The sequence below is a fragment of the Sturnira hondurensis genome, unplaced genomic scaffold, assembly GCF_014824575.4.
Source record: "Sturnira hondurensis isolate 20B ecotype Veracruz unplaced genomic scaffold, ASM1482457v3 Scaffold0020642, whole genome shotgun sequence".
Classification (NCBI taxonomy): domain Eukaryota; kingdom Metazoa; phylum Chordata; class Mammalia; order Chiroptera; family Phyllostomidae; genus Sturnira; species Sturnira hondurensis.
In genome coordinates, this window is record NW_028093273.1 from 2,616,380 (window position 1) to 2,638,714 (window position 22,335).

A 22,335-nucleotide genomic window follows, 5' to 3' on the forward strand; every position below is an offset into this window, starting at 1 on the left:
TTTTATAGAACTATATTCCATAAAAATCAGGGATCTAAAAAAACCTCACCTAAAATGGGATTTCTCTAAAACATACAACCAGCATCTCTTTTTGGACACTCTTAGGGGCGGCATTGTGCATTCCTCTCAATTATATATATATACACACACACATACATACATACATACATACATACATACGTACACACAGGGTGGGGCAAAAGTCAGTTAACTGTTGTGAGTATGTGAAACACAGAGTATATTCTTGAACTACTTATTAATTATTGTATTGCTGTTCATACAAACAACTGTAAACATGCTTATGCCCCACCCTGTGTATATGAACTGGAGTAAAGTGGGCCCCTAACCCAATACGACTGATGTCCTTTTAAGGAGATGGCAGTGCAGATGATGTGAAAACTTGCAGAGAGAAGACATCCATATGACAACAGAGGGAAAGATTGGAGTGGGTCATCTAAAACAAAAGAATGGCAAGGATGCTGGCAAACACCAAAAAATAAAGGGACAAGGAAGGGTTCTTCTCTGAGTCTTGAAAGGACATGGCCCTGCTGACATCTTGATTTTGGCCTTCTGCTCTCCAAAACTGTGAGACATGTTTCTGTAGCTTTAAGTCACCCAGTTTTTGGTTATTTGTTATGGCAAATATAAGAAACTAGTAGACCACTCTTCTGGAGGTCCAGGTCCAAGTCACTCCCAGGAAGCCAAGGCTGCAGTCACTGAGGGAGTATTTAGACTCAGAGTATTTAGAGGCTGAGGTATGAGAGATGGGTGTTCAGGTGGTCAGGTGAGGGGGCAGCCCCACCAGGCTCCTTGACTCCCCTTAGTCCACAGAAGGTCCTTCCTTCTCTTGTCTGAAGCGAGCTGAGGGGGCTTCAGGGATGCACCCAAGCCTCCATCTCCACCTTGCTTCTGTCCTCTCCCCTCCCAGCCACCACTGTCACCACCCACTGCCACAGCTGCCAGTGTCTGTTTCTAAACAAAATATAGTTATAAGAGCTTGGAAATATCACAATAGTTAGTACACAGTTTGGACATACAATCATTTGAAATGATGGAGAAACGGCTTATAAATTTGGGCCAAGTGGTTAAAAGCCATTTGTCCCAAGCCATGGTTCCCTAACACCTCTTGTGTTGTTTCCCAGGCATCCATGCTCTTTTTTCCCATCTCCCTGCTCTTTTCCAGCATTTTGGGACTGTCTTCTCCCAAGATTCTGCAATTCTGACTATCACCTTCCTTGATTTACCAATGTGGCTTAGTGTGTATGGGAAAGTCGCTTTCCTTTCCCGGCTAACTTCAAACTGTCCGCATGTTGAGTCAATACAGATGTCCTTTCTGTGGCAACTTCCAGACTTCTGGTGAACATCTGCTCCCTTTAATGAGAATCAGTCTGATCAAAAAAAGGACAAATACAGTCCATCTAGTATCAACTGGATTACCACTCCAGAGGAGGCTGGACAATTTCCATGTCAGATCACCAGGCTAGAGCTTCTAGGTATGCTAACAAGCTGCTGCTGCTTTGACTATGCAAACAGATGAATGTCAAGATTCTGACAGCCACCTGGCACCACCAATGTGCTCTCTGGAGTAATCTGATTCCATCATAACATAAGTAAATAGCAACAAAAACTAGAGTCATTGCAGTTAGAAAAAGTCTGGAAGGAAACACAGCAAAGTGTTAACTATGATTTTCTCTAAGAAATATAACTAAGAATGATTTTTACTTTTGAAATTTCTTTCTGAATTTCATGAGTTTAAAAAATAATAGGTTTTAGTTTAGATTCAGACAAATAAAAGTATCTTAAGTTGGAAAGCAATCCAATACAGAGAATGGATAACATGCTAACTTAGCTTAGCTAAAAAGACAATTTCTTTATTGGCTGGTACCTAAGGAGAACAGTAAAGTAGGCATTAATCTACCCATTTCACCAGCATTGGTTGAATGTAATGTCCACTGTAAGATTATACAATTTAAGCTTATCATGGATATATTTGAAAGATACTTATGGCTACAAGGAATAGGACACCTGATAAAAGTAGCTTAAATAGTCCCACGTAACTAGAATTTGTAGTTGGGTGGGGAAGGTTGAGCTGCTCTGTGATTGTTCTGTCCTCTCCTCATGGTCACAAGACAGCTGTGACAGTTCCAAGCTTCGTGCTCTCCAGTGATGAAAGCAGGAAAGAGAGAGTTTCTATTTTATCAAGGAAGAACATACTTCCAAAATTGCTCTCAGCTCGTTTGTCTCAGGTACCACTGGGTCACTTGTCCATTCTCCAGCAGCAGTGGATGCTGGGAAACTTCAGCCTAAGGTGGAAACCGTTCCTTTCTGCTAAGAGGCATCATTGGCACATGGCTTTGGGCTAGGCACCCCCCGGGTGTCTGCCACAATAGAGAACTTGGAGGCACTTCAGAGAAAAATATACTCAAAAATATTAAGCCCATTATAAATCATTTATAAAAGTCTAAGTTTTGTTAGCCTGAAAGAAGGAAAGCTAGCAGTCAGATGAAACTCACCTTGAAAGTTTGACATTTTTATACTGCAGATAACTTATTATCTATCATGTACAAAGCATTATTGTAGGTGCTTTTAAAAATTATGAAAGTATGATAAAGGAAGGAAAAATATCTATTATGTGTTTATTACAGTTGGGGCACTGTTACAGGAGATTTAGATACACTAATTATTGGATTTATTTTACAGATGAGGAAACTGGAAGCCTCAAGGAATTGGACCATATTTTTCACCTTCCTCCCCCGAAGCCCTTTCACCTCAGACCAATCCCACACCTAGCAACGCTTCTTTTTGGAACACCACAACTGGTTTACACAGGTATACACAGGCTATGACTAGGTGAAAACATGAATTCATGCGCTGATGAAAGATAGTGAAGGGTCTGACCAGGTAGTTCAGTTGGTCGGAGCATTGTCCCATATGTAGATGGAAAAGATAGTGGAGGTAAATATGGATGGTTTCAAAGCTGATTAGACTGTATTTACTTTCCCTTTAAATTTGCTTAATTTTAATGGTGGTTTGAAAGATGAAAGAGCTTTTGGAAACTTTTATATAGATCCAAGCTAGGGGTGCTCTTGGTTCATATGTGAATAGTTTATTTCCATTTTATGTTTCAATGGTTTAAAAAAGGAGTTGTTACCATGTATATACACATATATAACATTCTTATATTCATTAATGTGATGCTATGTCCCATTATTAATACTGTGAATTTAGTTTGACAGACAGTTTAAAGATACACTTTTTCCAGTTTAGTAAAGTACAAGTATTTAAAAGGTTGAAGAATGTTATCTTTCCTCTTAAAAATGCCTATATGAATTATAGAAAGTTTTAAAAATAGAGAAAATTAGAAAGAAGGGCATAAAAATTACTCATAGCTTATATCACCCAGAGATAACCATTAGGTTTCTCCATAATTTCATTTTTGATTTATTTTAACTCTTTTAACTTTTTAAACAAAATAGTATATCTATAATGCTTGGTAAAACAGCCATCTTCTCCTCCACAATGTATCTGCTAGTTTTCTTCCCCAGGAGCAATCACTCTGAATTAGTTTAGTTATTGCTTTGTTGTCTCCTTTTATTGATTTATTTTTAAAGTTAGGTATTATCTATTAACTTTCACCCATGGAAGATGAACATTTATACTCTTGTTTCCTCCCAACTCTGCACCTCTCAAACACATACTTCCTCTTCCACAATAATCTCAATGGAGTTAAATTACATTCCAATATGTATATTCAGTATATATATATTATTGTGACTGTACAAGTAATATTCATCACTGAGCTATGCAATGAATTCTGATTACATTTTCTTTATTGTGTGACTTTTTGAATTAGTGCTGTTAATGTTGGCCTTGATATTTCTCCTTGCTTCATTATTTGTTTTCATCACCAATTCATTCCCAAGTTATCTGAGAAAATTGTAATTTGAATTTGTCTTATCAAATCAGAGATACCTATTCATTTCTTCACCAAACTTTGTGATGATGTGTCCTGGTATGGAACATATTTTTCACCCATTACGTGGAACACTCAGTAAGTCCTTGCATTCTGAATTTTCATTCTTCATTTATGGAAATTCTTCCTGTATAATTCTTTATAATTTCCTCTTTATTTTCTCTGTTTTCTCTTTCTATTAGATGTATTGGGTTGGCCAAAAAGTTCATTTGTTTTTTTCTGTACAATAGTTCTAGTAGTGCTTAGTTGTCTTTAACTTCATTTGAAACAATTTAGTTAGATTGTATGGTGACAGCTGTCATGGCAATGTGAATTTTTAAAAATCTTATCAAAACTGGTGAATTTTTGTGTAGCCATTTTACTATTGAAGATGGAAGAAAATACACAACATTTTTGGCATAGTATGCTTATTATTTTAAGAAGGGTAAAAACGCAACTGAAATGCAAAAAAAAAAAAGATTTGTGCATGTCTGCTTTGTTGAGTAGCTTCCACTCCTAGGTGAGATCATATGGTATTTGTCTTTCACCACTTGACTTATTTCACTTAACATAATGCTCTCCGGATCTAGCCATGCTGTAACAAAGGGTAGAAGCTCCTTCTTTCTTTCTGCTGCACAGTATTCCGTTGTATAAATGTATCATAGTTTTTTGATCCATTCATTTACTGATGGGCAAGCAAGCAAAATATAACCAGAGACATTGAAATAAAGAGGAAACTGACAGTAGCCAGAGGGAACAGGGGAGAGGGATAATGGAGGAAAATAGGGGAAGAGTTATCAAAGAAAATACGTAAAGGACACATGGACAAAGCCAAAGGGGATAGGATCAAGGGTAGGAGGCGGGAAGAAAAGGGGCAGGGAGGGGAATGGTCGACGGGGAGGATGGAGACAACTGTACTTGAACAACAATAAAAAATTCAAAAGATTTTTTAAAAGATTTTTGCAGTGTATGAAGAAGGTGGCGTGACTGATCGAATGTGTCAAATGAGGTTTACGAAGTTTCATGCTGGAGATTTCTCGCTGGCTGATGCTCCACAATTAGGTAGACCAGTTGAAGTTGATAGCAATCAAACTGAGACGTTAATTGAGAACAGTCAGTGTTATACCATTCAGGAGATAAGCAACATACTCAAAATATCCAAATCAATAAAGTTATTGGCGAAAATGAAAAATGTGCCCTTTATTTTACGGAAAAACCAAATGAACTTTTTGGCCAACCCAGTATAACCTCTTGTCTGCTCTCTTATTTTCTTATCTTTTTTCTCCAGTTTTCAACCTCATTATTTTTCTGTTCTAATATCCAGAAGATACCCCACTTTATTCTCCAACCATTCTATTGAATTTTATATATCAGCTATTATATTTTTAATTTCACTACACCAACTTGACCCTCTTTCGGATGTTATAACTTCTCCCATACCTCTGCAGATGTGCACGATTTTAAGTTTTCTTCTGGTTTTGGTATTGACTATTTTCCCTTGGGGTTTCTTTTTATTACTCTTTGGTCTCTGTGCTTGCTCTTAGGGGTTTTCTCCAAATGGCTGGTAATTCTTGGCTTTGCCAACCTGTTAATAAGTATGGCCTGGAGAGCTGGTTAGAAGCTCTCTGCATAAGTGGTGTGGTGGACTGTGCTAGAAGACGGTGTGGCTGTTTTATGAAGAAATCCCCAATTATCAATATTTGTAGATATTTTTTCCTAAGTTAGAACAAAGAAGAATCCAGTCTTTGATATAAAAAAAGTATAAAATCTGGCAAGCTGTATTGTTGTAGGTGAGTGGGGGATAATGGGATTATCACTTAACATTCCTTGTTTTTCCTATTACTCACCGTCCAATAATTTATCTTAATAACTTGACATTCTCTAGTGTAACTCTCTTGTCAATAATTAATATCTTTAGTCTTTTGCCAGGAATTGGCTGTGTGAGAGCAGCAAGGAGACCTGGAGGTTCTCAATGTTTTTAAATAGACTTTTTTGGCAATTCTATTCCTGCACTATCAAAGACAATCAACTTCACCAATTCCTGAGTCCCTTGTGGGTGTGAAGGCATGAAATGGCTTTCTTTTCTGTTTTCCCTTTATTTCTTTAGCTTTCTCTCATTTTCCGAGTCAGTTACCACTTTTATATCTACTTCCAAGGATCTAAAATTTAAATGACATCTCTAATGCCCTGGTATTTCTAATGACATTTTCTTTGACCTCTTAGGTTTATTCTGCTTTAAAAAAAACACACCAAAAAACCCCACAACACTATTATTGTCATTTTGCTGTATTTTCAGGAGAGGGCAGGGAAATGCTTTCATTCAGCAAATGATGTTTAACCAGAAACTACAACTAATATTCTACATGTTTTTGAACTTAGTGTCCTATGTTTTGAATTGCGATGATGTTAAAGAATGTAATTTAGTATCCTGCTTTTTGTGTATTGTTCTTATAAACATTTTCCCAAGATAATATGTCAATATTTTTGACACTAAGATGTTATATATTCACATACTTCACTAGTGTTTCAAATACAGAACTTCTAATTCAATGTCAATTCTCTCTTTCTGTCTCTCTGTCTCTCTTGCTCTCGCTTTAGCTCTTTCTCACTCTCACCGACTCGCTGTGTGTGTTACATATGCATCACATGCATGATGAATAGGGAAAATGCTACTGAATAATTTGAATGTAGGCAGACTATCAAGATAACCAATTATTTCATGTCTAACTTAGTCTTTCATAAAAGTAATGTGCATGTTCTATGAAGATGGAGAAACTAAAGTTTATTAAACATTAGGAAAAAATCGATCTTTTATCTAAAAAAAAAGCTCAGAGTAGTTCAAAGAATTGTAAACTTGCTTTTAATGATGTGGGAGTAGTAAACCCTTCTAATTCCAATATGTTGTTCACAACACAGAGCCTATGTTTCTGGATTTGAGCAAAAAATCTAAGAAAGTAAAGGCCCTATTTGGCCTTTCAATGACTACATCAGTCAGCTTAGCTACTGTCCATTTTGTCTGGTGATGAGTGTGCATACTGCTGGGCTTAGGCACTAAAAAAATCTGTATTTTTGAAGCTACTTTTGTTTCCTGTTCTGACTGCCTTTTGTATAAATCAGTATTGTAAGCAGTTTGTCAGTACTTGGTCCTTTCATATCTGATATTCAGCCACATATGACAGCTATTTTTCATTCAGGTATGTACATTTCTTTTCCATAAATTTCATATACACTCCCAGAAGGAGCCGATATGTGTATAATGCTAAATTATGGTTACAGAAAATATAATGTAGTTTTCCAAAATAATGAAGCCTCAAAAATCTAATCAATAATAGAGACATAGGCTGTATTTATATTTACCAGACAACCCAAAATAGGAGATCCAGCTGCCTTCAGCCCTCCACTACTCCTTTACATTACCATACCACCTTTCTTTGACCCTGAGGTTCTTTTCTCCTCATCTGGGGGTTTGATGATTGTTCACAATATTGCCTGGATTTTGTTGCCCTACTCTTCCTACAGAGGGCAAAGATTCTGGGGAAAAATAACAGATAATCTTCATTCAACTATGAGACATTGTAACCTAGAAAGAACTATATTCTAAAAGCAATTATACATCCTCCCATCAGTAGAATGGATTCAGTGGTCACCTGGATGAAATTAAACAGAGAGGAATAGATGGCGTGAATTTTATAAGAGAATAAATACACTTTGCAAACTGCCTCAAAATGCTTCCTTCGTGTAGATTAGATTACAAGATCGGCCAAGAGAAAAGATATCGGAGTGAGGAGCTTCTCCTGAATAGACAGATGTCTGCTCAAAGCCTCCTTCTCATAATAGAGCACTGATAAATTATGCCCTGATAATCAGTTTCCCTAAAAGTAGGTGGTGGGCCTTGACCAGTGTGGCTCAGTTGGCTGGGTGTTGTCCTGCAAAGTAAAAGGTTGCTGGTTGATCCCTGGTCAGGGCACATGCCTAGGTTGCAGCTTTGGTTCCCGGTTGGAGCACGCACGAAAGGCAACCAGTTGATGTTTCTCCTTCACGTGGATGTTTCTCTTCCTTCCATCCCCTCTCTCTAAAAGTAAATAAAGAAATAAAAATTTTTAAAAATAGGTGGTGGGAGGAATGAAGTGAACCTCAAATGTGGACCTACTTCCAGGGAACAATGAAGAAATTATAATAATGTGGACATGATAGAATTCTGAGTATTATCAATGTGAAGAGTGTTAGAATGAAGGAAGGGAAACCTGGAGATAACCATGTTAACACACAGGAAAAAGGTAATTAAATGGCCAGGGAAAAAGGAATTCTGCAAATGAAATTTTTTTCTCCTTAATTGGGACAGTTTTTGAATGTACAGAAGTGATTGGCCTTATAATGTTTGAATTCTGAGCAAAGACATAGATTAGTACGCAAGTAAAATAACTAAGTTTCTCAGCTTAAGTGGTTTTTTTTTAAGATTTTATTTATTTATCTTTGGAGGGGAAGGGAAGGAGAGAAGGAGAGAGATATCAATGTATGGTTGCCTCTCATGCGTCCCCTGCTGGGAACTAGCCTGCAACCCAGGCGTGTGCCCTGACTGGGAATCAAACCGCGATCCTTTTGTTCGCAGGCCCATGCTCAATCCACTGAACTATGCCAGTCAGGGAAGCTTAAGTGTTTTTGATTAATTATTTTAAAAGCCTGCCTGTTTGTCCTTCCAGCCATGATATAGTAAAAAAACTGGAATTACCTTATCATCATAAACAAGCAGGGAAATGGATAAAATGTAGGAAATACCTATTTTCAGATATTAGACAAAAGGCAAGATGGCTTTATCCCTAAGAACAGAGAAATTTAAAAAGGGAGCCCAATTAGTGCCTAGGTTTTCTGTCCTGGGATACTTCTTAGCCTGTGACACAGGAGTTTGGCAGACTTCTTGAATTAAGGAGATGGAGATTAGATTTCAGGCAACTTGAATTTGTAGGACAGAGTACCAGAGAGGACAAAGCTTCACGTAGGAAGAACTCCAGAAATTTATATAAGGCTTTGTTTGTGTTTTGACAAAGTACCAATATGCAAAGGCATAGGTTGAGACCCCATGAAGTGGAAAAAGGACAGCTTTGAGGGAAGGAACAGTTAATGGCCAGCTGTAAGATGAACAGTCCCCAAGCTCACACATTATTATAGTTTCTGACAACCAAACTGGAGAGACTTCATCGAGTACAAAGGGCATTTCTAGAGACCCCAAAAGAGAGATATGCCTTAGAAATGGGACTAAATTAGCTCCAGAAAAAGTATCTTCTATAGCCACCTTTTAGGTGGCTTTAAAGGCTTTTAAAAAACCTTTAAAGGATCAAATTAACCTGCTAGGAATTTACCTTCCAGCCAGGAAATACTAACATTTTTAGAGGAATATAATGTTCAATTAAAAATAACATAAAATTCACAATATCCAGTATCCCATAAAAAATTACAAAGGAATAAGACAGGGATTCTCACTCTCACCACTTTTATTCAGCATAGTATTCAAAGTCCTAGCCAGAGCAATTAGGCAAAATAAAGAAATAAAAGGTATTTGAGTTATAAAGGACAAAGTAAAGCTGTCACTATTTGCACTTGACATGATATTATTTATAGCAAACTCCAAAGACTCCATCAAAAACTGTTAAAACTAATAAACAGATTCAGTAAACTTGTAAAATACAAAATCAATACATGCTAATAATAGACTATCAGGAAGAAAAACTAAGACAAATTACATTTACAATTACATCAAAAATAATAAAAACCTAGGAATAAATTTAACCAAGCTGGTGAAAGACCTGTACATTGAAAACTGTAAGACATCAGTGGAAGAAATTGAAGAAGACACAGATAAACGGAAAGATATTACATGCTCCTAAGGTAGAAGAACTAATGTTGTTAAAATTTCCATACTACCCAAAGCAACCTACAGATTCAATGCAACCCCTATCAAACTTCCAATCACTTTTTTAAAAATTCTTACCTGAGGACATGTATTTATTGATTTTAGAGACAGAGGGAGAGAGAGAGAGTGAGTGAAGGGGAAAGAGAGAGAGAGAGAGAGAGAAACATTGATGTGGGAGTGATCGGCTGCCTTGTATATACACCCCAACTGGGAATTGAACTCACAACCTTTATTGGGTGGTTCAACGCTCCAACCAACTGAGCTACCCAGCAAAGACTCCAATAACTTTTTTTTTAAATAGAAATTTAACAAACAATCCTAAAACTTACATGGAATCACAAAGGCCTTCAAATAGCCAAAAGAATGTTGAGAAAGAAGGACAGAGCTAGAGGCATCACGTTTCCTGATTTCAAACTATGTTACATAGTTACAGTAATCAAAACAGCATAGTATTAGCATGAAAAGAGACACATAGACCAATAGAACAGGATAGAAAGCCAAAGAATAAACCCATTCATATCTAGTCAATTAATTTATAAGAGCTGAGAATATATAATGGGAAAAGGACAGTCTCTTCAATAAATGGTGATGGAAAAATTGGACAGCCACATGCCAAAGAATGAAACAGAACCACTATCTTATATGACACAAAAATTAACTCAAAATAGACTAAAAGCTTGAACACAAGACCTGAAACCATAAAATTCCTAGAACAAAACATAGGTGGTAAGCTCTTTGACATTTGTCTTGGTGATGATTTGGGGGGTTTGACACCAAAAGCAAAGCAACAAAAGCAAAAATAAAAAGATTTGCCAGTTAAGAAAACTGTTGACTAAATGAAAGGGCAACCTACTGAATGGGAGAAAATATTTGCAAATTGTATATTGATAATAGGTCAATATCCAAAATATATAAAGAGTTCACACAACTCAACAGCAAAAAACAAATAATCTGATTTAAAAATGGGAAGAGGAAAGAGGATCGAATAGATATTTTTTCAAAGGAGACATACAGAAGACATAAAGAAGGCCAGCAGGTACATGAAGAGGTGTTCAACATCACTTAGCATCAGGGAAATGCAAATCAAAATCACAACGAGATCAGGATGTACAGAGAGACTCCAGGGATGGGCACACAGAGAAATGGTCATGTAGGGACAGAGCAAGAAGGCAGCCATCTGCAAACCAAGGAGCAAGGCCTCAGGAGTAACCCAACCTGCCAACATCTTGATCTTGGACTTCTAGACTCCAGAACTATGGAAGAATAAATTTCTGTTATTTAAGCCACCAGTTTGTTAAGGAAGCTCTGGTTAATTCAAGAATAATTTTTCTCTCCACATTCCCATTTGATGCTGATAAATCACTGAGTGAACCTCAAAACTCTTTTATAACTTGAAATCCAGTCCTAGACTCCTGATCAGAACTGAGCGAATGGGGTCCTCTCAGACAGAAGTTGGATTTAGGGTTCAGTGAGCACTAGAGAATCTCTCCAATGTGAGTTCTGGGGCAGAAAGATCCAGTCTGCAAAGGCAAGCTGATAAAGCAGACACCCGGAAATAAACAGATAAAGGAGACAGGGAAAATTCTCAAAGGTTTCCTTTTTCTAGTTTATCAGAAGTTTATTAAGGGCCAGCTATATTCCACATATTCTGAGAGACTGCCTAACATTCTTATCGTGAATTTTCCATTTTGATTGTTATCTCAAGTTTGTTTACACGACTTGCAGCCAAAGAATCTTGAACAACCTAAATGCCAAGTTGGGTCCACCAAGAGTGGACATTCATGGAATGGGGCCTACACGGAAGAATGGGACAGGACTCCCAACCCTGGCCCTTGTCCTGGCATGCCCAGAAGTAACTGGAGAGAGCTTTGGTGAGGTTAAAAGGTCCTACATGAGCAAGTGGGCGAGATGAGTCAAGGCAATTTGGGTCATTACTGTGAATGTGATCTCATTTGTACTCAGAGCGTTGAGAGGCCTGGGAAAATTTGTGTAACAGAGAAGTAAATTGAAAAGAATGAGAGGAACCTGTGACAACAGTGTCAGGCAGGCCAACAACTAGAGTGAACTAGGATTTAAAAGAAACATTAGAGAAAAAAAGTCACTTCAAAAAGAAACACAAGAGAATGTGCTGGCAGTGTGTTAAGAACTGGTTGGCCAGGATGATGAACATAATAATAATAAAATAACACAAAAACGGTTTTTAAGGAAGAAGCTGTAAAGACCAAGAAGGAGACTGAGGGAAGGCCTCTGGCCCAGCTGGGAGGAGGAGGGGAAGAGGAGGCAACTCATGCTTATTCTAACCTTGTCAATCCTGACCTAAGCCTGGTTCCAAGGAAGACCCAAAGGCCACAATGGTTGGTTCTGTGATGGGATGAAGGACAAATGCTAGAAACCTGGCCTGGGCAGGAAGTAGGGGGCCTGTGCACCAGCCAGAAACTCAGTCCTAGCCGAGGACCCAGAAGCTTCTTATCCCTACACAATGGTATATACTATATCCTGATAGCAAAGCAGATATATCTTCATTAGCACATGAGCAGCATACATCCTGACATCAGTAACACATATGGGTAACTGAATTATTGTTCCTGAGCACTTCCATCCTCAGGAAGGATTATACTTCTCTACACTGAAGATGTCAGGCCAGTCCATAAGATTTCTTCTGGCCAACAAAGAGTAAGCAGAAGTGGCATGCGTCATTTCCAGACCGTTGCTTCTAGACCCAGTGTATGGTTTGCCATTTCTCCTTTTTCTCAATCATGAGACTGGCAGTCTTCCAGGTAAAGGCTGTACCACCATCCTGAGTTCCAGGTTAAGGCAATATGAGCAAAGCCACACTGACTTACAATGAACATGAAGTGTAATGAGAACTGTCTTGTGCAACAAACCATTGTGATTTGGGGATCATCTGTTACTGCAGCATAACTTACCTCTTCTGACTCTTAGGACCTGCAAGATCCATAGTACTAGAGATGAGAATAGAGCATTTCTGATCACCATGAGGAAATCTATAGGCTTCAGGGGATGGCATTGAAAGAGTATTACAGAAAGTGCCAGGTTAACCCCCAGAAGCTCGTGAGCCAATTTGAACATGAGAATTGCCTAGAGACAGTAGAACACAAGAAATCCCTTGAAACAGCAAGTAGATTATTACTTTTTACTTGAACTGAAAATGCAATGGGATGATGATGTCTGTTAATACAAAGGTTATATTAATGTAAAGATTTGAGGGGATTTTAAGATTTTGTTTGTTATGTTTTTCAGCTAGGTTCTGAGCCAAAAGGCAAGGTGAGGATTAGGCTGACTTAATTGAGGAAGAAGAGTGAATGAAGACAAATTCACACTTCCTAGTGAAACCACTGTTGGTTTTTGGATATCATCTTTTGAATGTTGGACTCGGGATACAGTGCTTACTGCTGACCTGGACCATCACCCCCTGGGCATAACCCTTTTCACATACTGTTTCTGTCTCCATTATAAACGCCAGTTCTAGCCTCCTACTTAAATAAATTCTCCAGTGCAGACTTGCTTTGCTTTATGAAGCTCCCTTTCTGGGAACAGGAATTCTGCCCCTGAACCCTTGCTTGGGGCCAAGGTCCTTGTTTGTCCAAGCACAGATTTCTCTTCTGTTCTCTGCCTGCCTCCTGGATTCTGAGTCTCCTCTGAGTCTCCCACATCAGACTCCCTTCCAGGTTCACTGCTCACTTCTGAAGACATCAGTACCACCTTGGAATGTTCTGAAACCCTTCCATTTCTTGCCAGCCCTTTGTCTGGAATAAAACAGAGATTGTTGGGACCCTAGGTTGCCATTTGTTGCTTGCCAACCTGAGACTCTGCATTTGTCTCTGCATTCAGCCACTCTGCCTTGTGCTGGTCTTGCCTGAGAAATGCCTATGCCAAGCTCTTCTCTCGTGCTTCCATGCTGTGCTCGTCACACATGGGCATGTCACCAATCAGAGTGACAGCTGATATGAATGAAAAGGAGACTCAGCCTCCAAAATGGTCTCCACTATTTTCATGAGTGATTCAAACCAACAGGAAAGAATCCACCAGCAAGGTTTTGTAAGCAGTCTCAAAAATGGAATTATGTAACTCCAAGATGGGGAAGATCTAGCCTATCAGGTGTTCGTAAAAAATGGGTCTGGGGTGTGGTCTGTTTTACCACAGGAACCACCTGTGTATTTCAGCTGCTGAAAGAGTTTTCAAAGGAAATGAGGCATTTGTCTTCCTTTAAATCGTTTTTCCCTTTCTATATCTGGAGGCAGTTGTGGGCTGTGGCTTCTCAGGTTGACATTGTTCAAGATGGCTTGATTAGAACTTTAACTTGAGCAACGTAATGAGATTCACATAAAGTTGGAGGGACTGTGCTAGATTGAAGAAGACTAAAGAGCCATGAAAACCAAATGCAATGCAAGATCCTTTATTTAAATCTAGATTTTTTTAAAAAAGCTAAACAGGCATTATTTGAGTGTCAGGGAAATTGTATATGATCTGTGTATAACATATTATTAAATTTATTAAACTGCTATTAATTTTCTTTTTTAAAAATATTTTTTAATTTATTTTTAGAGGGGAAGATAAGGAGAAAGAAAGGGAGAGAAATGTTGGTTTGCAAGAGATACCTCAATTGGCTCCCTCTTGTAGGCCCCAACTGGGAACTTAGCCTGCAACCCAGGCGTGTGCCCTGCCTTGGAATTGAACCAGTGACCTTTTGGTTCACAGGTCAGCACTCAGTCCACTGAGTCACTACCCAGCCAGGGCTGCTATTAATTTTTCTAAGTGAGATAATAATATGGTGGTTTTGAAGACAATGTCCTTGTTCTTAGGAGATAGATGTTGTCATGCTAAAATACTTAAGCATGATGTTTTCAACTTTTGAATGGCTCAAAAATAAGAAATATGTATATATAAAATAGGCAGATACACAGGGAAGATAGATATAAAATTTAGGTAAGGGGTATATAGTTGGCTACTGTATCAGTCTTTCAACTTTCCTGTATTTTTAAAGTTTTTAAAGAAGAAATTTTATGGTAAGAAACCATTGAGAAAAGAGGCAGTTTGGCCTTAAGACATGAAAGACAAAAGAAGAGAAAATTGCTATGTTCAATTATATAAGAGACTGTTGTAGAGGAAAGGATGGGACTTGTAGAGACGTCTCCAGAGAGTAGCGGTTGGATCTAGGCATAGGAGGGACCAGAAAGTAGGTTTTGGCTTCCACTACAGAGAACTATGTAATAGGACTCTCACACCTTGGCTAGAGCCAGCTCTAGTAGCAGAGAAAAGACATAATTTTAAAATTGAGAATGTAATTGTTACTTAATATGGCCCTTGGACGTTTACTACCTAAGAACAAGGAGCAAATTATGGGAGCTGCTTGAATTTTAACCCAAGAGCAAGGGAAGCATATCCCTACTAAATAAAATTTTTCAAAAATCAGTAAAATGTTTTAAAAAATTTTTAAATGAAGCTTGATCAAAATACCAAAGCAACCTATCTAATCTTTACACATATTAGATAATACAACCAGTGGAGTAAGAGATAATTCCACATTGTGTATAGATATTACCCTTTTGATTTTTTTTCAGCTCTTTAAATAGGCAAGACAAAAGGCTTGATATTATAGTTTTATATCTTCAGCTCCTCCCCAGAACCTTCTTCACGCTACAATTCTTCTTTTTTTTAAATCCTCACCCAAGAATATGCTCACTGATTTAAGAGACAGAATGGGAGAGAGAGAGAAAGACACAGATATAAAAGAGAAACTGATCAGTTGCCTCCCATATGCACCCCGACTTGGAGAGATTGAATACACACACCCCATCATGGAGGGATTGAATCTGCAACCTAGCTATGTGCCTTGACCAGGATGGAACCTACAACCAACCAACTGAGCTCGCCAACCAGGGCCTCAAGCTATAATTCTTTTTTTTTAATTATTATTTTTTTTATTTAATTCTTGTTCAAGTGCAGTTCTCTGTCTTATATTCCCAGCCCTGCCCGCCCCCCGCCCAGTGCTCCCCACCTCCCTTCCATTTCCGCCCCCCACCTTAGTTATTGTCCATGTGTCCTTTATACGTGTTCATGTGAGTCCTTCCCCTTTTCCCCTATGATTCTCTCCCCTCTCCTGTCTGGTCCCTGTCAGCCTGTTCCGTATTTGAGTGTCATTGGTCATATTTGTCAAGCTATAATTCTTAAGCAAGGACTAGATAAACATGATTTTGATTTAATTTATATTTATTTTAATGATTGCTTTCTTTTTTTTTAAAGCAACTTTTCCGTACTTCCATTTGTGGTAGTTACGTATATCTTCCATTTTAATTAAATGTTTAAAGTTTGAAAAATTGAATCAAACAAACAGTCATACCAGGGAGTATACTGATATGGCAAAAAAATGTGCAGGGGCTATTTCCATGTGTGCACTTCAGGTAAACCCTGGGCGAGGTTTTCTTTCTGTCCTGTATGATTGAAGGGCTGGGGGCCATTCAATTCCAAACAAGATTCGTCCCTCAGGAGAGCTCCCTCCTTTGATGACGAGCTTTTTTAGGTGCTCCGGGTTTGATATGGACAGATGACCTCACTTCCTTTGGCATAAAGTTATACAAGTGGTCTGTTCAGACACGAAATTCAATGGAGTCAATTTGAAGACCTACTTGGCTTTATTAAGTGATTTGTAAATTGGGTGACTAGGAGGGTGCTCTGAGGAGCTGCACAAATGGAAAATTTTTATAGAAAGGAAGTGGGGCATTCATGGGAAAGAAAAGAAGGGATCGTTTTGGGGATGGGACATCTTTTCATTGGGGGAAGAGAAGAGGACAGGTTTTATTGTATAGATTGCCTCTTCTTTTATGGGGGATGGAAGGGCCTATGTGATGGAATACCTTACCGGTGCTTGACCAGAGAATTCCACACTGGTTGATTAACATTATGTTTTTGGAAGAGTTTGAAACTGCAATTAGATCAGGTTATAAATCTAGGTTTGGTATCATGGTCTTTTAGCACCAGTGACACCATTTTGAACCTGTGTTTGTTTTTTTAAACAACTTTTATATTTAGATCTAAATTTTGTTGTAAGTTTTTGTGTGTGATGTGAGAAAGGGGGCTAGGTTTTCTTTTTTTTTTTTCATTTAGATATGCATTTTTTCCAGCAGCATTTGTTAAAAAGATAGCTCTTACCTTTATCAAAAATATGTTGACCATACATGTAGAGTTTGTATCTGAACTCTATTCTGTTCCATTGATCCAAGCCTATCTTTATTTAATACTACACTCTTGATTACCAAAGTTTTACAGTAAGTCTTAGTCAGGTAAGTTCCCTGACTTTGTTCTTCTTGTTCAAAATGCTTTTGGCTATTCTAAGCCCTTTGCATTTTTCTATATAAATTTTTGAATCTCTCATCAATTTCTACACAAAAGCCTGCTGGGATTTTGGTAAGGATTGCATTGAATCAATAGGTTAACCTAAAGAGAATTGCCAACTTCATAACAGTCAGCCTTTCTAAATCATGAATACAAAAAACGTCTCTATGTATTTGTCTTCTATAATTCCTCTCAACAATTCTTACTAGTTTTCACTGTACAAGTCTTGTATTATTTCATTAAATATATTCCTAAGTATTTAGATAGTATCATGAATGAAATTGTTTCCTTAATTTCATTTTGGATTGTTCATTGTTAGCTTATAGAAATAAAATTGATTTTTGTATATTGATCTTGCATACTCTGACCTCACTAAACTAAATGATTAATTCTGGTAGATCTTTATTGCACATTCCTTAGGATCTCCTATATACAAACTCACATCATATGCTAATAAAGACAGTTTTACTTCTTTCTTTCCGATCTATGTTTCTGATTGCATTGGCTAGAATCTCCAGCACAGTCTTGAGTAGGCATAATGAGAATGAACATACTTGTGTTGTTCCTGATATTAGTGGGGAAGAATTCAGCTTTTCACCACTAAGTATAATGTTAATTGTAAATTTTTCAGAGAAGGTAAACAAATAAAAACGTTTAAGAACCTTTATATAAACAGCTACTAAATTGGGTCAAGTGCTTTTTCTGTATCTGTTGAGATGGTAAAATGGTTTTTATTCATCACACTATTAATATAATGCTTTATATTAATTGACTTTGAGATGTTAAACTATGTGTTTCTGGGATAAACTCCACTTGGTCATGACATGTAATTAATTTTATATGTTACTGAGACCCATTTACTAATATTTTGTTAAGGATTTTTCCATCTATATTCATGAAGAGTATTTGTCAGTAGTTTTCTTCTCTTATTATGTATTTGAATATGTATCACTTTTGACTTAGAAACCATATTGTATGTGTGTACCTTAAGGTCACAAATACAACAGTGATTATGTTACATATAATCTCTATTCTCAACATTTACAGTCCTGTTGGAAAAGTTAGAAATAATAAAAGAAAATATTTTTTGTATACAATTACAATTATGATTATTCTAAAATAAATAAATAACATTCTGTGATTTTTTAAAAAGTAATGGAACCACATGGAGAGAGGTAGGGGGACATATTTAAGGAAGTGGTGCGAAAGACCTCTTCAAAGGGGTTGCTTTTTAAGTTGACATCTAAAGGACGAGACAGCTGGACAGGGAGAGGAAATGCGAGCGTGCTTCAGACAGAGGTAAAACTAGGTGCAAAGGCTCTAGGCACGAAAGACTTTGATAAATTAGAGAAGTTGAAAGAGGTGTGCTGGGGCCATACTAAGGAAGTGGAAAGACATGAATGACTAAGGGGGGGGGGGCAGGGATGGGGATGTTGACTGAAAGGTAAAATCCCCTACTTCATATTCTAAAAGATACGGAATTTGGCCCTAAGCAAAGTACTAATGGAAAAAGCCAAAGGGTTACTTGGACAGAAAGATAATTTCTAACCCTGTTTTGTGTCACTTTTTTAGGTTCTTTTTATTTATTTGTTTGTTTGTTTGCTTTTATTTTTTAATATAATTTTTTTATTTAATTCTTGTTCAAGTACAGGTTTCTGTCTTATATTCCCAACCCTGCCTGCCCCCCACCCCATGCTCCCCGCCTCCCTCCCCTTTCCGCCCCCCACCCTTAGTTATTGTCCATGTGTCCTTTATACTTGTTCATGTGAGTCCATTCCCTTTTCCCACTTTTTTAGGTCCTTAGAGGCTGAGTATGATGCCATACTTAAAAACCTTACAGTCCCCCTGGTTGAATGTGACTTAAGGGGTTTTCAAACATCTTATACACCAGCACCCAAATAAGAGAAGCCTTCCCATTCCAATTTGCTGAAAGTAGTTGTAAGAATAATTCAGTGTGGCTTTTATTCTTTGGTGCTTATAAGGGTTTTTCTGGCCTTAAGGACTTAAATACTGAAGGCCTTCGGAACAGGCCTCCCAGCTTTTGATGTGAATTATTTTAAGCTGAATGCAGCTGAGACCCTTTGGGCTCATAAGAAACTTTTACCTCTTCCTTAAAGAATTTAAATTAGGGTCCCTTTCCCATAATAAGAATTATCATTAGAGATAACTTTATATGATCTCTGTATAGGGCAGGGCAAAATTCTAGTTACTGAACATCTGTTCTTTTTCTTATGATTCTGCAATGACCTTCCTCATCTCTGGATCCACAAGGTGCCTTCCTATCTCATCCTTAGCTCATAATGGTATTTCCCTCATTTTCGCTTTCTGTCTCTGAACCTCTCACGTATGAGGGGGCTCTGACTCACTCATGTATGTGCTATTTCCAAACATGTGTATGTAATTAAATTTGGTCACTTTCTCTTGTTAATCTCTCTCATGTCTATTTGATTATTAGACCAGCTGAATGAACCTGTGGGGAAAGTTTCTTCTTTCCCCACAATTCCCATTCATCTGTCAAAACTGAAAGAGAAATATTACTCAAGAGAATGTTCAAAGGCACATATCTAAATAAACACAATATAATAAGACAAGTGAAAAATGGCTCAGTCCTACATATCCTGAGCATTCAGGAAACATGTACATTTCAAAACTGATTGCTCTTTTACTTCTCTGTGTAGCGTATTTATGGCTTTTTAAACAAATTTACTGATTTCCTTGATGAAGAGTTTAGCAAATGCAGAAATTCAATCTTAATTTCTGAATGCTTTGATTGCTTCTAATTGCCTTTTGTTTTTTCATGTGTTTCAATTTAATACCACAGAAAGCTTTTGAATCATTGGCTTTGGAAACATAAGCCCATCGCTTAATCACATAATGAGTGAATCACTGGCATTCAGGCAAGCCAGAAAACCTGACCTGGAAGTGTCTTTTTAAGGCTCAAAACTGGAAGGTTCGTCTGTATTCGGCAGCCCACATCATTTCTCATCTTAGTGGGAATTCTCAGGATGCCTTCACCGCTATAAATTTCCAGCCTGGCATAATAATTCATTGCCTTATTCACAACAGAACATTCTGGAGAATGGAAGAGCTTTTAGTTATACTCCTTTTCTGAAGCAATCAGGGACTCTCAAATGCTGTGTATCACCAAGCTTCTCTCCTCCCTCTTCCCCCACCCAGCAGGAGAATGGTATAATGCAAAGGCAGCCTTAAAATGAGATGTACTCTGGTTAGCTATTAGCTTAAGAACACAAACTTCCCAATTAGGCGTGAATTCAAAGCTAGACTCTTCACTTCTAGTTGTATGCCTGAGGGAAAATTATTTACTCTCTCTGAGCCTTACTTTCTTCATCTACAGAATGGAGGAAACAATCTGCACCACAAAGGCTTGTTCTAAGAATCAAACGAGATCACTTATACAGAGCACATAGCTTAGTTTTTGGCACACAGTAAGTGCTCATGAAATGGTAGCTATTAATGTTGTTGCTTTTGTCATTTCTGATTTCTGTTTGCTAATTGTTCTGTACTCCGAACAATCAATGTATCTTTTTTTTTTTTTTTTTAAACTTTTTTTTATTTATGTATCTTTAGAGGGGAAAGAGAGAGGGAGAGAAACATCAATGTATGGTTGCCTTTTGTGCATCCCCTGCTGGGAGTTGGCCTGCAGGGAACCAGCCTGCAACCCAGGCATGTGCCCTGACTGGGAATCGAACCGCGATCCTCTGGTTCGCAAGCCTGTGCTCAATCCACTGAGCTACACCAGCCAGGGCCAATCAATGTATCTTATCAATGGATGGGAGTTTTAAAATTTTGCCTCCTAATCCACTTAATCGACAGATAAAGAAACAACTGTCTGTAAAATATCTAAGAGGTCATATGTTTGTCTATCGTCGTACGGAATGACTGGTGCGGAATGACAGAGGTAAGGTCTCTTACCAGAGGTCATTCTGCTCAAAATGCTCAAGGACTTTCTTTGGCTGTTCTCAGAACATGCATAATCATTCTTCCTGCTTTTATATTTTTCTGCTCATTTACAGTTTTAGTTCTAGCTTGCTAGTATGTGAACTTTAGGCCAAAATAACTGGAAGGTGGAAAACCTAATTGGAAGAAAAAATGGTACAAAATATTAGACTTTATTACAAATGACTGTAAGCTGTTTTCTTTCTAATTTTCTAAAGGACTTTTTTTTTCAGGGAAAGTGGTGTTTGATGGATATTCTAATATATACTCTTCATACATGCACCTATTTATGTCTATATAATAAAATATTTTTGAGGATTTTTTTCTAAATGTATGAGGTGAACAAGAAAGAAGATTTTGGAGAGGGGCGGGAGGAGAGAGAGACCTAGTGCTGCTTTCCCTGCGACAGAAGAGCGTTACCAGGAAACGGACGATGGGTGCCTCTTTGTTGGGTCATGGGCACTGATGAAGGACGTGGCTTAAAGCCCAAAGCAGAAGAAGGAATTAAGTGAGTGATTTTTGCGATAGCTGAACTAGGCACTGGGAGTTGAGGTGAGGCATTCCTCCCTCGTGCTACTTCGGCATCACCTCAGTGTGTTTTCTTGGGCTTCTAGCTCTCTTGCCTGCCGTGTCCCTAGCCCACCCCTGACCTGGGAGAGCATAACCCAGAAAGCCTACTGGATACCTGAGAACAGTAATAGTACCACTGTGGTTACTTGGGTCAAATAGAGTACGGTTCCTTTTGTTCTTATTTACATTCGCAAAATGTGCTTATGACAATTCATGTAAATAATATAAAACTGTTAGAGTCAAACACCAAGTCCTCTTTGCCCATAGCACATGGTATCTTATGTTTTTTATTATTTCTTTAAAAAATTTAGGCCTCACTTGAGGATATATTAATTGATTTGAGAAAGAGAGAAAGAGAAACATAGGTGTAAGACAGAAACATGCATCAGCTGCCTCCCATAGGTGCCTGACAGGGGATTGAACCTGCTGGCTAGCTATGTGCCCTGACCAGTGATTGAACCCACTGCCTTTTGGTGTACAGGGTAATGCTCCAACCAACTGAGCCACTTAGCCAGGGCCATGGTATCATGGTTTTTTACTTCTCTATATGTACTGGAATTTTTTTATGTAGTGAATATAAATCACCTCATTTTTT

At 37.9% G+C, this 22,335-nt stretch overlaps 1 long non-coding RNA gene across 1 annotated transcript in view; it reads left to right on the forward strand.

Moving 5' to 3' along the window:
- Window positions 1-22,335, forward strand: part of LOC118976072 (uncharacterized) — a 74,594-nt gene that overhangs the window by 50,044 nt on the left and 2,215 nt on the right. Inside the window, exons 3-4 of the long non-coding RNA XR_005064193.1 lie at window positions 2,701-2,829; window positions 21,048-21,132. This is a non-coding gene — a long non-coding RNA (uncharacterized LOC118976072). The remainder of the gene's footprint in view (window positions 1-2,700; window positions 2,830-21,047; window positions 21,133-22,335) is intronic.